Source organism: Cyprinodon tularosa, unplaced genomic scaffold, assembly GCF_016077235.1.
Source record: "Cyprinodon tularosa strain WSP-4 unplaced genomic scaffold, ASM1607723v1 ctg583, whole genome shotgun sequence".
Classification (NCBI taxonomy): Eukaryota; Metazoa; Chordata; class Actinopteri; order Cyprinodontiformes; family Cyprinodontidae; genus Cyprinodon; species Cyprinodon tularosa.
This window is the reverse complement of record NW_024039322.1, coordinates 210,610-226,022: the sequence shown is the minus strand read 5'-3', so window position 1 is coordinate 226,022 and position 15,413 is coordinate 210,610. Positions and strand designations below refer to the sequence as shown.

General features: G+C 41.8%; 1 protein-coding gene across 1 annotated transcript in view; it reads left to right on the top strand.

Annotated features, from left to right (window-relative positions):
• LOC119797455 (extracellular matrix protein FRAS1-like) overlaps positions 1-15,413 on the top strand; it is a gene marked incomplete at its 3' end in the record, with an annotated part of 322,128 nt that overhangs the window by 97,547 nt on the left and 209,168 nt on the right. The window lies entirely within an intron of this gene.

Genomic DNA, 15,413 nt, shown 5'->3' with positions numbered 1-15,413 from the left:
GATAATCCACAAAATAATTGCTAAACTTTATAACTTCTTCTTTATGCTGCAGAACTTTATTTTCATGGCTCTTTTAGATATATATAGTGGAATACAAAGTTTAAAAAAAATGTTTATTCAATATCCTTTGTCTGAAACTCGTTCTTGCCACAGTGGTTTAAAAATAAACATAGCAAAAACTAAAAAAAATCTCTAATAAAAATGTAAATAAAAAAAAAACCATCACCCATATACCCAGTTTGTTCAATTTTAATGTAAAAAAAGCAAGCAAACAGTATGTTTTGCTGTGAGTTAAACTTTTCAAAGAATTATTCATACTTTTTTTTCCCAAACACCTCCTGACTCCTTTTTCTGGTTTAAGGTCTTCCGGTGTGGAGGCTTAGAGGTCAAGCTCATCCAGGGAGTCCATCTCTTCCACAGAGCTGCTGGTAGTCGATTGGATCAGAATAGCTTGCAGCATCCTGCAGTTTTCCAAGGTTGCTTTATTGACCTGGAGGGTTTCGAAGGACGTCACACTGAAAGTTATTATCTGGAAAGAATGATAAAAAAACAAAAACAAAAAAAAACGCATTCGTACAACATAGAGCAGGAGTCTTCAACCCAGTCCTCAGGATCCTCTAGATTTCTTTCTGCTCCAGCACATCATTTAATGCAGGGAAACACTTTCAACAGGACTGGTCCTCAGAGAGGGTTGAAGACTTATGGTCAAAGAAACTGGAACCACCTAAAAATACTTATACTCATTAGCACATAATTCTTTGTTACTCATGTCATCATGTTATCTATTACTGAAATCCAAAAATGTCTTGCATACATGAATTGTTTAATCAAAACTATAATAAAAACACCTTCGTCACCTTTGTGTCTAACATGTTACCGCTGAACACATTTGAGCCACAGGTGCAGATGGAGGATAAGGGTTGATCATGGGCATTTTTTAGAGATGATAAGATAGTGAAGGTACATAACATGTAGGCGGCAAAGTGCTGATTCCCCCCTGAAAGTGAGTAGCACTGCGGGTTTATGAGGAGCTGGAGGTCTTGGGAGATTCTTTTCTGGATCTGTGGCTTTCCTCATCGCCACTCTCAAGGTCTATTACTAATATTCCTTTAAAATTCTTCAAAAAAATTGTTTCTCGATTTCAATACATTTTTTTTTATTTTAAAAATGCTGTAGTAAATTCAAGTGCCCTTTAAAACCTCCTAATCACATTAAAGCAACACAACGGTCAGATTAAAGGAAACCATGATTCAGTTCCTTTTTTTGCAGCCAGCAGCAATCATATAAGCCTTTAAAGTATTTTTTCTAGAATTGCTAATTACTCCCGTAAATAAACTTATTTTGGATTCCATAACAAGAATGGAGGTCTTGAAACCAGTCTCACCCTGTTATTTCCAGGTTTTAGGCTCGGTCTTTGATCTTTATGCATCAGTCTTTTGTTGGGCTTTAACAAATTGTATTAAGGCCAAATTCCAAGCGTAGTTTTGTTGGAAACCCCCCTAAAATAATATATATATTATTTGTGGCCACGAAAGTGTATATAGGTATGCATGTATACGTGTGTATATGTCATCTCATTCGTAAAATCTTGAGAATGTTTGCAACACCATAGCACAGTGGTGGGCAATTCCAGTTCCTGGGGGCCGGAATCCTGCAACTTTTAGATCCATTCTTGCTCCAACACACCTGAATTAAATGGCTCGGTTACCTCCTTAGTATGCAGTCACTTCCTCCAGAGTTCTCTCAATCATCTAATTATTTGATTCAGGTGTGCTGAACCAAAGACACATCTAAAAGTTGCAGGATAGCGGCCCTCAGGAACTGGAATAGCCCACCGCTGCCATAGCATGTGGTTTTTTGATTGTTGCAGCTTTAGATCCTTAATTTTAAAAAACAAACAAATATTTACCTGCAGTTGCTGCGCTGACTGAGAAAATACCGGCTGTCTCACCACTGAATGTGTCCTCAATTTTAAAAATTCATATATTATCTTTTCAAAACATGAAGAGTTTGAAGAAAAGGGAAGGAAAAAACACAAGGAAACAAGTAAATTCTGTCCGCCTCCAGGAATAAGCAGAAGGACCTCTATTTTTACTATACATTTATTGCGGACACATAAGGAAAGTAAGAGTCTTACTTTTTTCAACCTTTGGCAAATGTGACAACATACTACAGGCTGCACAGTTTTCGTCGTGTCACAGACTTTGAGATCTTGTTGTAACACTGGTCTTAGACTAGGATGCTGTAATCTTTGTTTTTGTTGGAAGAACCACTCTTGTCTCCATCCCTGTTGCATGACGTTTACCACAGGCAAACATTCAGTTAAAAAAACATGACATTTTGTGACAGAAAGAAATGTTTCATGCGCTCAGATATTCAGTCCAGACATGTTGTGAGTGGTGCCTTGTCTAAACAACAACAACACATCAGGAAACTATATAAATAGCTTCCCCAGCCCAACCAATACGACACATTAATAGGAGCAAAGCAGGTGTCTTTGCCTTCAAAACTTGTTTCTTAGGTGGTACTGTAGTTGTGTCAATTCCTTATTCCTTGTGTTACCATATAACATTATAATTTCTTTGTAACTACTCGCTGTCTTAATTTAGAGCTAAGTTTTCAAATTTGAACACAGAAACACAACTGTTAAAAAAGAAAAAATACAATTCCCTTAAGTTTTAACATTGCAGAAATTAAAGTGTATGTGTAAAAATAAGCTCTTTAAGAAATATGGTTTAAATCAAACATTGGACACAGTGATCAAATTTAGTGAAAATAATGCAGCTCAAAGGTCACCATGACTCAGTTTGCAGGCATGAATATTTTTCCTTTAGCAAATATTTGTTTTGTTATGACATAATTCTTCACACCCTCTTGTTTCCCTATGAAATAAGAAATGGGAAAGGATGACACTGTAAATCCAGCTTAACCAACATAACAGCTTGAATTATTCCTGCTGTTATGAAGCAAGGCTTCAGCGAGATCTGCTTTGTATGGAAGGTTGTATTGGCAGACGTTTCCCCCCGGAGGAGAGTGTTATTCCTGCTCTGTGATGCGGCTCGGCCGGCTGCAGAGCTCTTTAGTCACTTGTGTCTCTAGATTGAGTTTGCCTCAGTAATAGCTTGTGTTTTTATCAGCACCTCGTCCAATTGTAGCTAAATTCTGCTTCGCTCCCTTGGAGGGCTGCTCTTCTTCACACTTCCCTGCTCTAAATGAGAAAGTCCGACTGGTGTACCTGACAGCTGAACAAAACGAAGGCCGGTTAGTGTTTGGTTCTGCCTTTTTTTTCTTCCAGATTGGATTTTAATTGAATCGGCAAGGCGCTGACTGAGTCCTCTCCCTTTTTCTGTGTTAATCCGGACAGAATCGACTTGAGGATGCAGGTTGTTTTCTTTTTGCTGTCTCTGGTTCATTCAGCGATATGCTCTCCTAACTGGGAGCTTTCTACTTTACCCACGTTGCAAGATGCTGGCTGAGGAGAAAAAATGAGGGTTAGAGCTGTACTGTCACCTCCTAAATCTTCATACAAGTTATGTAGAAGAAAAATTGCCTCATTAGAATCAGACCTTTTTTTTAGGCATTGAATTTGAAAGGCTGAATTTTTTTCCTGGGTAATTATGTGATCTCTTTTTTTTTTTACTTTTTCTCCTGGAAAAATGTAGCTGGTAAGAATTAAACTTCAGAAAATTGCTTAGAAATAAATAGTCCGCAAAAGGTGTTGACCTTCTGACAGTGAGGGTTTTCATAACGTCCACTGTTTATGACCATGGCTTGTTTCCTTGTTGAAAAAAAGGATTTCAGCACATAATAAAATGCTGAGTTTTTACCTCAACTGTACCGTTTAAAAAAGGAAACTTCATCTGATGGAAGCATGATGGGTGCAATGTTCGGCTGATCTGCAGAAACCCATCTCTGCCAAATCTACTGGTGTTATTACAGGTATAATCACAGTGTGCACTGAATGTGACCAAAATAAAGTTGTTTTTTTCAGAAATTCTCATATAACATTCCTACAGTTTAGGATGTTTTCTAATGGGAAGCCACACAACCTTTAGGAGAGTACAGAAAGCCCCCCACCTTATGCTGCTCACTGTTGGTCAGCTGGCTGAAAGACAAATATTTTGTTCAAGGAAAGACACATTTAGATGTCTGGAAGCATTTCCCAGTTTAGCTACCTGAGAAGGTAGCATTACTAATGAAAAACCAATATCTGCTTGTTATAGCTGTGTTTCCTTAATGAGGAGTGCTATAAACTGCACCACTATGATACAGATTTCTAAATGTGTATAGTCATAATTGATAAATCATGTCTTCATTTCAGGCTGACTTGTCAGATTTCAGTTTTTATAATAAAAACCTTTAACCTGGTATTAAACATAAGTTTCATTTGGTGTAAGGAACTCTTAAATTTTTTTTTAATGACATTATGAAAGCCCATGTGCTTTTATTTTGTTGTTTCTGTTTTTATTGTTACATGCTTTTATTTTTGTGCTTCCGGCCCGGAAGTAGGTCTAATGAAAAAAAAAAAAAAGATTAACTTTGCAATAGATCTGTAAAAGATAGAGAGAATATTTCAAATAAAAGCTAATTTTCCTATAAAAGTTGGATCATTAAAAACTTTCGTAAATTCAATATTTACTCCAATATCTCATTAAACATCTGTCTGAACGAGCGCATCAAACAGCAGATTAAACAAAGAGGAATTTAGTCTGTGGATATTTATTAGACCCTTCTGGTTCTGCCCAGTGGGACGGGCCCAGAAAGCCCCTGCGCACCCTCATGACATCATGAAATCATGAAACCAAACCACAGACTCCTTTTGATGTGGAAGAGCAAGGGTTCTTCCTCAAACTCAAACTGGATGATGGAGCTCCTATCCCCATCTCTAAGGCTGAGTCAAGCCATCCTACAGAGGAAGGCTGTTTTGTTCAGGATGCTGTTATTTTGATCATGATCCATATCGGTTATAAATGAGGATTCCCAACACAGGAAAATGAAGCACTATGTCACCAGAACAAAAACTGAAAACTTTGTTATTCTGAGGATGCACTTCCTATCAATTGGGGCAGTGTTGTTAATGTCTAAGTTATTGCCTTCTACTTGCAGGGTGGTTAGTTTCACATTTATCTAGACATTTCTGAGCCTGTGCGGACAGATTTACTTTTTGTGTTCCTTCCAGAAGAAAATGTTCTGCTTCTGATCAGATTTAAAACTGATGCAGATATGTAGCTCCAATTTCTAGAGCAAAAAAATAGACTATGCATTGTGTTAGAAACTGTTCTCTTGCTGAGAGCTCAGTTTTAAACTGTCTGTTTCACACCTAAGCGCGGGCAGAGGTTAAAAGGTCAGTTTTTCTATTATCTTCAATTCAATTCAATTCAGTTTATTTATATAGCGCCAAATTCACAACACATGTCATCTCAAGGCACTTTACAGTTCAACCAGATCATAAAGTCAAATTGATACAAAGTTCTCCATCTAAGGAAAACCAGTTGATTGCATCGACTCATTGACTCAATACAATCCCTCACACTAAGCATGCTTGTAGCGACAGTGGAGAGGAAAAACTCCCTTTAAACAGGAAGAAACCTCCAGCAGAACCAGGCTCAGTGTGAGCGGCCATCTGCCGAGGCCGACTGGGTTCAAGAAGACGGAAGCAGAGACACAAAAGCAGCTGTAATAGGCGGCCCCGTCCAGGAAACACACAGCCAGGCAGACGAGCTCCGAGCCAGCTCCCATGTCAGAGGACGAAGAAAGCACATCCACCCAGTCACAGCACAGCTGATGTTTCTTTCCAGGATGACGTCACAGCCAAACAGGAACAGACAAGGCAAAGCTACTCTGAGGAAAAGCAGATAGAGCAGAAGGTTAGAGATTGAACTAACAGATTCTGCAGAATAGGAGAATAGAAAGAGAATGAAGCAGAATGATGAAATGGGGGTCCCTATGTCCTCCAGCAGTCTAAGCCTATAGCAGCATAACTATAGAGATAGCTCAGGATAACCTGAGCCACTCTAACTATAAGCTTTATCAAAAAGGAAAGTTTTAAGCCTAGCCTTAAAAGTAGACAGGGTGTCTGCCTCACGGACTAAAACTGGTAGTTGGTTCCACAGGAGAGGAGCCTGATAACTAAAAGATCTGCCTCCCATTCTACTTTTAGAAATTCTAGGAACCACTAGTAAACCTGCAGATTGAGAGCGAAGTGCTCTGTTAGGAACATAAGGAACAATCAGATCTCTGATATAAGATGGAGCTTGGCCATTTAAGGCTTTATATGTGAGAAGGAGGATTTTAAATTCTATTCTTGATTTAACAGGAAGCCAATGAAGAGAAGCCAGGATAGGAGAGATGTGATCTCTCTTTTTAATTTTCATCAGAACTCTGGCTGCAGCATTTTGGATCAGCTGAAGACTCTTAACTACAGTTTGTGGACTTCCTGATAGTAAAGAATTACAATAGTCCAGCCTTGAAGTAACAAATGCATGGACTAGTTTCTCAGCATCACCCCTGGACAGGAGATTTCTAATTTTTGCAATGTTCCTCAGATGAAAGAAGGAAATTCTAGAAACCTCTTTGATATGGGATTTAAATGACAGGTCCTGATCAAAAACAACACCAAGATTTTTTACTTTATTATCTGAAATCAGTTTAATCCCATCCAAATGAAGTGACTGACTAATCAGCTTATTTTTCAAAGACTCTGGTCCAAAGACTATAACTTCTGTTTTGTCTGCATTCAGAAGCAGAAAGTTAAGAGTCATCCAGGTTTTTATGTCTTCAAGACATGCCTGTAATCTATGTAATGGGTTAGCTTCATCTGGATTTATAGACAGATATAGCTGGGTATCATCAGCATAACAGTGAAAATTAATCCCATGCTGTCTAATAATTCTACCAATTGGGAGCATGTATAAAGTAAATAGAATTGGTCCTAGCACTGATCCCTGTGGTACTCCACAGGTAACCTTTGAGCATGTTGAAGATCTATCATTAACATGAACAAACTGAAATCGATCAGATAGATAAGATTTAAACCAGTCTAATGCTGTTCCTTTAATTCCAACAAAATGTTCAAGTCTTTCTAAAAGAATATTATGGTCAACTGTATCAAATGCAGCACTAAGATCCAACAGGACGAGCACAGATACAAGTCCATTATCTGAGGCCATGAGAATATCATTAGTGACTTTCACCAGAGCTGTTTCAGTGCTATGATGAGCTCTAAAGCCAGACTGAAACTCTTCAAAAAGTTCATTATGGTGTAAGTGATCGCAAACTTGCTTGGCAACTACTTTCTCAAGAATTTTGGATAAGAAAGGAAGATTGGATATAGGTCTATAATTAACCAAGTCATCTGGGTCAAGAGACGGTTTCTTAAGCAGAGGTTTAATTACAGCAACCTTAAAAGCTTTAGGTACATATCCCTGAAACAGAGATAAATTAATCACATCTAAAATGGAGGAGGAGATCAAAGGGAATGCCTCCTTAAATAACCTGGTTGGAACTGGATCTAACATACAAGTTGAAGGCTTAGATGAAGACAATAATTTTGCTAATTCAGAGAGTTCAACTGGATCAAAGCAGTCTAAACCCGGTTCAGATTCCATGACTACCTCAGGTACAATCGCGGATAGAGGAGTGCTTATGATCTTATTTTTAATAAGATCAATCTTATTTATAAAGAATCCCATAAAATCATTGCTGCTAAGAGCAGGTGGAATGGACGGTTCAACAGAGCTATGGCTCTGGGTGAGTTTGGCAACTGTATTAAAAAGAAATCTAGGATTATTCTTATTCTCCTCTATTAATGAGGAGAAGTATGCTGCTCTTGCTTTACAAAGGGTCCTCTTATACAGCAGTAAACCATTTTTCCAGACTAGGAAGGACTCCCGCAGGCCTGTGGAGCGATATTTTCTCTCCAGTTTCCTAGCATTTTGCTTCAAAGTACGCAGCTCTGCATTAAACCAAGGAGCAAGCTTTCTATTTTTAACGGTTTTCATTTTCAAAGGAGCTGCATTGTCTAAGGCAGCACGCAGAGAACTAGCAACCCCATCAACAAAATCATCAACCTGTGAAGGGGAATAAGCTATGCTTTTGCATTCTGCAGCACTGCTCAGCGACAAAGAGGAGAGAGAAAGTGAAGCAGATTCTTTAAAATTTATAACTGCACTATCTGATAAAGATCTACTAAAATGTAACCTTCTTTTGGGGGAGGAGAACTCTGTTAAAGTAATCCTGAAGGTTATTAGAAAGTGGTCAGAGAGGACAGGGTTGTGAGGAAATACTGTTATTTCTTCACATTCTATGCCGTATGTCAGCACAAGATCCAAAGTATGAAGATGAGAATGTGTGGGACTATTCACATTTTGAACAAAGCCAATAGTGTCTAAGATAGCATTAAAGGCTGCTCTTAAGCTATCGCCTTCAATGTCAGCATGGATGTTAAAATCTCCCACTATGATGACCCTGTCAGTTTTTAATACCAAATCAGAAAGGAACTCTGAAAACTCATCTAAAAATTCAGAGTAAGGACCTGGTGGACGATACAAAGTTACAAAAAGAAGAGGTTTTCTTGCCTTGAAATTTGGATCAGGGAAATTAAGGGTTAAATGTTCAAAAGAGTTGTAGGTATTAACTGTTTTGGGAGTAATCAGTAAGTCAGACTGGAAGATTGCTGCTACTCCTCCTCCTCGCCCAGAACTTCTGGGTATGTGAAAATTTAAATAGCTTGAAGGAGTTGCCTCATTTATGCTCACATAATCCTCTTGCTGCAGCCAGGTTTCTGTAAGGCAACACAAGTCAATGTGATTATCACAAATCAAGTCATTAACTAGCAGACTTTTAGAGGAAAGAGATCTTATGTTAAACAGACCGCATTTAATTGTTTTAACTTTTTCCCCAATTGGAGTTATTTTTATTTTTATTAGATTATCATGATTTACTCCTTTAGGAATATTTGCTAATTTATTAGATTTTGGTCGTGGGCAAGACACTGTCTGGATGGAGTAAAGAGTGGGTAACAGTAGAGAAGCTGCAGAGATGTGTGTTAAACTACAACTCTGCTTCCTGGTCTGCACCCTGGGTGGTCAGGGTTTTGGAGGACTAATAAATGTGGCCAGATTCCTAGAAAGAAGAGCTGCACCATCCAAAGTGGGATGAATGCCGTCTCTCCGAATCAGACCATCTTATGTTCTATTCAGACTGAAAAGCAAACCTCCTCCTTCTGAAGATTAAAATGAAATACGCTCTGAGCTGTGAGACCCTGTCCAGTTAGTCTTGTATATTTGCATCTGCCCTGCTAATTTTACTCTCGTCTATTAAGGGAGACACGAACGACCATCGGGGAGCCATAAGAGGAAACATTATTTCTGAACACATATTGGCATGTAAGCTGGCCTATTATTACTCCCAGTGATACGGATACCCAACTTACATATTTCATACAGATTTTACCCTCAAGTTAAGCTTAAAATTTCACAGAATTGTAGCTTAACGTCCCAAAGGGATAAGGTGCAAACGATTTATTTTATTCACTAAGGTAACCTAATCTTGTTTTATGGGACTTAAGGCTGCATGTTTCCGTTTATTATTCAAACTGCTTGCTTGAAAATCAGGAGGTTAAGCTCTGGGAAATCATATTAATTTCTCAAAGACTGTCATATGAAACCCTCGCCACAGTTTTTCTATTTCACAATGTAAGATGGTCTGTTTGAGGCTGTGGGTGGGGAATGGCCTGGTGTTTCCTTTACGCTTTTGATTTTTCTCCACGGAATCAAGCTTTCTCATTCAGGCAATAATATGCATACAAGGTTAACAAGACACTCTAAATCAGGGATGCCTAACTCTAGTCCTTGAGAGCTACTATCCTGCATCCTTTAGATCGGAGGTCTTCAACAGGGGATCCATCCCCTAGGGGGTCCACGGCGGTACTGCACGGGGGTCACAAAAGTTTTGGTTGATTACAGTTTTTTTTTATATTTCCCCTTGCAATTTTTTCCACTAATTGAAATGTCTTTAAATACACATTAGTCATCAATGCACACATGCTGCGACACACAGGAGCTCTTTCAAGCTGAGCACCGTTTCAGTCACAACACCTGTCCCATCAAACAGGAATCAGAATCAGAAATACTTTAATAATCCCAGGGAGAAATTACTTTCATTACATTACTCCATCTGTAATTGAGTGACTGCAGGACCAGTTTGATATAAAACAATCTCATACAATATATATAATTAGGGAGTCCCCGCTCCATCTCGTCATCAGTTTGGGGGTCCTTGGCATGGAAAACTTTGAAGACCCCTGCTTTAGATACATCCCTGCTCCAACAGAGTCAAACGATTTTCTCATCACCAGACCTCTGCAGAGCTGAATGACTGAATACTGATGAGGGAAGAAATGCATCTCAAAGCTGCAAGATAACAGGAGTTTAAACATCAGGTTCAAACATTACCTCTGCCTCTTCTGCCTGTGAAAAGATATTGAAGCCATGCAGAGAATTTGGCTGTGATGTGACCATCACACATCTGGTCAAAGCTTCACCTGTAGAATCGGATAAAGGATTCAGACACAGCTTTATGACAACTGGCGTAGTTTCTGAAATCCATCAGTACTTGCATGACTTTATTTGTCATTGCATCTTTCAAGAAAACAAATGCAATAAATAGTATTTTTCACCAGAATAACACTTTTCACAGCTAACTTGCAGCTTAATTGAATTTATTGTACAGTTAGGGAGGCAGAAAGTATGAGCTGTTGATTTTAGAGCGAGGTCAGCAAAAAAAATAACAACAATGGTGCAGTTTTTGTCTAAAGCCTGTAGTGTTTGAGCTCCTTTTTCAGTTTGGAATCCATCGGCAGCATAGCGGGGACTGTGACTGCATTAAGCCGGTTGTTTTAATGTTGCGGATGATCCATTGCCTTTCTTAGACCTACTAATGGCCCCAAACTGTTATGTGATACAGCTTTGTTGGTTTCTGTCATAGTTTGTTGCTTCAATTAGCCATCTGTGCTGCCAAAAAAGGCCTCCTGCTGTGAATCAGGGCTGTATATTTCCTCCTAATAATGTCTAAGACACCCATGTGCTGGTTATTTGGAGTGAACTGCTGACTCTGGTTGTGTGAGCTTAAAATAACTTGATAAAACTGCAGGGAGATGTCCGTTCATGATGTCCCATGGTTTTATTTTAATTGATGGATGTCAGGTTCTCACCACTGTTTAACATTTAAGTCAAACAAAAGCAAACACCACAATAAGACTTTTTTTTTAAAGCTTTCCTTTAAAATAAGATGGATGTTATTGTCTTTATTAACAGAACATCTGTTATCAGAGGGTTTTGAACAACAAATCTCCTGTCAGGACAAATGGCGAGTTTACTAAGAGAAAGAGGTGAAGAGTTTTAGTACGTCCAAGGAAATCTCTCTACTTCACTTCTGAAATTTGGGACTCATAAATATGGAACACAAACAAATGTAATTCAATGCAATTCAGGTCAATTTAATATAGTTTATTTCAATACTTTGCAAAAAAAAAAAAGTTTAATTCAATGCAGCTTATTTCCATAACTTATATACAGCAATAATAATAGACTACTGCACATTCTCAGGTTTTCACTCAAGTCTCCAGCAGGGTAATACTGTTAATGCACATGAGAATATCCAGCCAGCTGCAACTGCATAAGGTGAAAATAAGATAAGATAAAACTATAAACAGGTATGTAGTAAAGGTGGGAAAACTGAATTTTTTTTTCTCTTTATTTGTATAATTTCTAAAACAAGTTGCACAATAAATCTTTTGAAAGACAGAAATCAGTTTCATATCTCTCTTATGCATGTTAGAATGAATGTAGGGCTTGTTTTGTTTTCTGAAAGTATTTGAATAAGTTCTAATTTATTTTTACAAGTAAAAAGTGGTTGTATTTCTTCCTGGTTGAACAAATGTTTTTCTCTTTCTTCATCTTTTTCATTTTAGGGCAGAAATCTCCAGAACTACAGAACAAGCTTAGTTGTTCTTTATCTCTAATTTTATAGAAGACTCTTAGATTATGAAGGACCAACTCTGCCATATTTAAAAATAAATACAGAAATAAATAAATGCTCAATAAATGTATAAGCATACAATTAATTGCCAACAAAAAAGTGAGACATAAATGTATATAACGTTTGGTTATCTAACATAACCCCAGTTCTTAGAATAATATTCACTCGGTGTCTCGCTATGGGATGCAGCCTCCTGCAGCCCTGATAGAAGCATCTATCTCAATCTGCCAATCCTGATTGGCCGGTGGAAATGCCCGTCATACGCCACGCCCCGTAGCTCCGACTACTAAAGCGTGTGCGGATCACGGCACTCCAATTCAACAAGCAAACCTCTTCTCGCCGCCCTGCAAGAAGGGTCGTCTGGCGAGACACCTCGCTCATATTATTCTAAGAACTGGGGTTATGTTAGATAACCAAACGTTCTTTTTCATAATATTCACTCGGTGTCTCGCTATGGGATATGGTAGCTCCCGTATTGTCAGACAGCTTATCGAACAAGAACCGGCCGATGGGGAAGGTCCACAAGGTCAGTTATGACTCTAGGACCGCACTGGCCACGCACGGTCCAGACACGTCAAGCATGTAGAACCGGACAAAAGTCAGAGGCGAAGACCAATTCGCCGCTGAACAAATGTCCTGAACGGACACTCCCCGAAATAAAGCCCAGGACGCAGCCATCCCGCGGGTAGAGTGTGCACGCAGACCCGCCGGGGGCTGCAGACCCCTGCTTCCATACGCCAAAGCTATAGCCTCCACCACCCAGTGGGCGAGGCGTTGCTTTGTGATCGGCTGCCCCTTACGGGGCTCCGCCCAGGAGACAAAGAGCTGATCACTCATCCTGAAGCTCTGCGTCCTGTCCATATAAGAGCGCACGGCTCGAACAGGGCACAGCGTGTGCGCTCGCCGTTCACCTGGGGGGGCGGCGAACGCCGCTAGCTCGATCGGTGAACAAGAACCAACCACTTTAGGAACAAAGGCCGGGTTGGGCTTCAGAACCATACGCGTGTATTCCGGGTCGAACCGGGTACATGCGGGGCTCACAGAGAGCGCATGAATGTCGCTGACTCGTTTCGCAGAGGCCAGGGCCAGTAACAGCACTGTCTTGAGAGACAGATGTTTAAGACTGGACCCCAACAACGGTTCAAATGGGGGTCCCTTAAGCCCCTCCAGAACCACCGACAAATCCCACGGAGGCAGCAAAGGTCTGGAGACGGGGAGGAGCCTGCGGGCGCCCTTCATAAACCGACAAACCAAAGGGTGTTGGCTCGCCGTTTTGTCTCCAAATCCTATATGGCATGCTGCTATAGCTGCCAGATAAACCTTAACCGTGGAAAAAGCTTTTCCTTTATCAATCAGTTCCTGTAAAAACGACAGAATCGCTGGTACAGAACACTGAAAAGGAACGTAGTCCCGTTCAAGACACCACCGCTCAAACAGTCCCCACTTGGAGCCATATAGGTTCCTAGTGGAGGGAGCCCTGGCGTTTTGGATAGTATTAATTACACTCTGAGGGAGCCCGGCAGTGGTTAAATTAAGCCACTCACGGGCCAGGCCCACAGCTGCAGTCGCTCCGGGTGTGGGTGGTACACTGTCCCCGCACCCTGCGAGAGCAGGTCCCTGCGCAGCGGCAGCTCCCAAGGCTGGGCGCACAGCATCTGGAATATCTCCGCCAGCCAGTGTTGCGCTGGCCAGTGCGGAGCTATTAGGATCAGTCTGTGGTTGAATGCCCTCACTCTGGCGAGAGTGGGGGGTATCAGGGCCAGCGGTGGAAACGCGTATAGCAGCTTGTGCGGCCAGGCGTGCGCTAATGCGTCTACGCCCAGAGGGGCATTCAGAGTGCTCAGAGAGAAGAACAGCTCGCATCGAGCGTTTTCCCTGGACGCGAACAGATCTATCTGCTCCACGACCTGTGGGTGCAGCGTCCATTCCCCGTACACTGGCGCGCCTCTGGACAGCAGGTCCGCACCCGTGTTCAAGTCTCCCGGGACGTGCGTCGCTCTCAGGGAGAGAAAGTGGGTACTGCTCCAGAGAATCAGGTCGCGCGCCAGATTGTGCAACATGCGGGAGCGCAGGCCCCCTTGGCGGTTGATATACGCCACTGTTGTCGTGTTGTCCGTCCTCACCAGGACATGGTGACCCGAGAGGAATGGGAGGAAGTGTCTCAGAGAAAGAAACACCGCCGAAAGTTCGAGAAAGTTTATGTGAAGGCGCTGGAGGGCCTGGCTCCAGCGACCCCTCACAGACCTGCCCTCGTGAATGCCGCCCCAGCCTGATAGGCTGGCATCCGTGGTTACCACTTTCCTGGACGAGACGGTGCCCATAGGCACCCCTTGGGTCAGGAAGGACGGGGCTCGCCAACAGCGCAGAGCTGTTATACAGTCCGCTGTGACCGTTATCCGCCGTGCGCCATGACGCACGGGGTCCATTCGGAGCGAAGCGACCCAGCGCTGAAAGTCCCGCATGTGAAGGCGGCCGAGGCGAATCACGAGGATGGCTGAGGCCATCAGACCCAGCAACCGAAGGCACAGTCTGAACTGGACAGACCTGTGCAGACGGAATTGTGACAGGCACGTTCTGAAAACCGTCACTCTTTCCTCTGACAGGCGGGCTGTGAACGGAACAGAGCGCAGGGATAATCCCAGAAAGCATATCTCCTGCGTTGGAGATAGGTGGCTTTTTTCCATATTTATCACAAAACCTAAATCCATCAGGTGTTTTGTGACAATGTGTGTGTGAACCCTGGCTTCCTGTTCTGACTGCGCTAACAGGAGCCAGTCGTCTAAATACGTGGCCAGACGTATCCCCCGGCGTCTGAGCGGGGCTACCGCGGCCTCTGTGCACCGTATGAAAACCCTCGGACTGAGAGACAGACCGAATGGTAGAACACGGTATTCGTAACACACCCCTTGAAAGGCAAACCGGAGATATTGTCTGTGAGGGGGATAAACGGGAATGTGGAAATACGCGTCTTTCAGATCCACGGACGAAAACCAGTCGTTCGGTCTTACTAGACGCAACAGAGCTGCATGTGTCAGCATCCTGAACTTGTATTTCCGCAGGAATTTGTTCAGGGCTCTTAAGTCCAGAATAGGGCGGATTCCTCTCCCCCCCCGTTTGGGGACGAGGAAGTATCTGGAATAAAACCCTGACAGACTCTGTTCGGGAGATACGACAGAAACTGCTCGTTAGTCTATCAGAGAGAGAATTTCCTCCCGTAAAACTCGAGCTGATTCTCCCTGTGCATGTGAGTGTATTACACCGGAGAAGCGGGGGGGGACAGTGGCGAATTGAAGCCTGTATCCCCGGGAAATTGTGCGCAACACCCACGGTGGAGCTGCTGCTGCTCTCCAGCTTTCCCATCTGAGAGAGAGCGG